Genomic DNA, 888 nt, shown 5'->3' with positions numbered 1-888 from the left:
TATCTTTAAGTTATTATTTTACTCCCACTTATAATTGAAGAAAGCAAACCCACAACGGAGAGTGGACAGAGAAGATGTTTCCACTTTGGACTTTGGTGTTTTTTATTTGAAAACGATAAAAAAGTTGCAAAAATTTATTAGAAGTAGGAATTAAGAGTAGGAGTATATGAATATAGGTAAAGTGTATTCTACAATTTACAATTACCTATGCACTTTTTCATTGGATGACACGGGAATAAGGAAAATTATTGCTAAAAGTCATTCACAAAATACAATTAAATTAGACTGATCTTCTCACATACTTAAATCAACAATATAGATTATAAATTCTAAATTTTGAATCTAAATTATAAATTTTAATCCTAAATTTTATATTTTAAATTAATTTTATTTATTTGACTTTTAAAAATTTTTTTAATTTGAGTTTTGGATGTTTTAACTATTTTTAATTTTGTATATTTGTTTAGGAGGATGTTCTCATAAAAACACATAAAACGTCTTTTTGTAAAGACACTTATGTGTCGCATTATTATTGTACGTATTAATGAACCGGTTATTCTTGAATTTCTTAACAAACTAGAATAAAATCAATTTTTTTATAATAATAACAATAAACCCAATTATTATCAGATCTGGTCGAACCGATCAATTTACATAATCTACTGGATCATGTTTTTTTTTTTGTTTTTTTAAAACAAAAATCAGGGATATATTTATCTTTTTATCAAAAAATTTAAACATGATTCGGTTTAAATTGTGTAAATTGGTCGGATCAAATCGGGTCTAATAATTATAGTGCAGATAATTAGGTTTATTATTGTTACTATAATAAACCGATTTTGTTTTGATTCATTACTCACTCCACATAATCATCATCTTCTTTTTCAT

The sequence above is a fragment of the Arachis ipaensis genome, chromosome B06 (assembly GCF_000816755.2).
Source record: "Arachis ipaensis cultivar K30076 chromosome B06, Araip1.1, whole genome shotgun sequence".
In the NCBI taxonomy this organism is placed as follows: domain Eukaryota; kingdom Viridiplantae; phylum Streptophyta; class Magnoliopsida; order Fabales; family Fabaceae; genus Arachis; species Arachis ipaensis.
Note: the sequence above shows the minus strand (reverse complement) of the source record.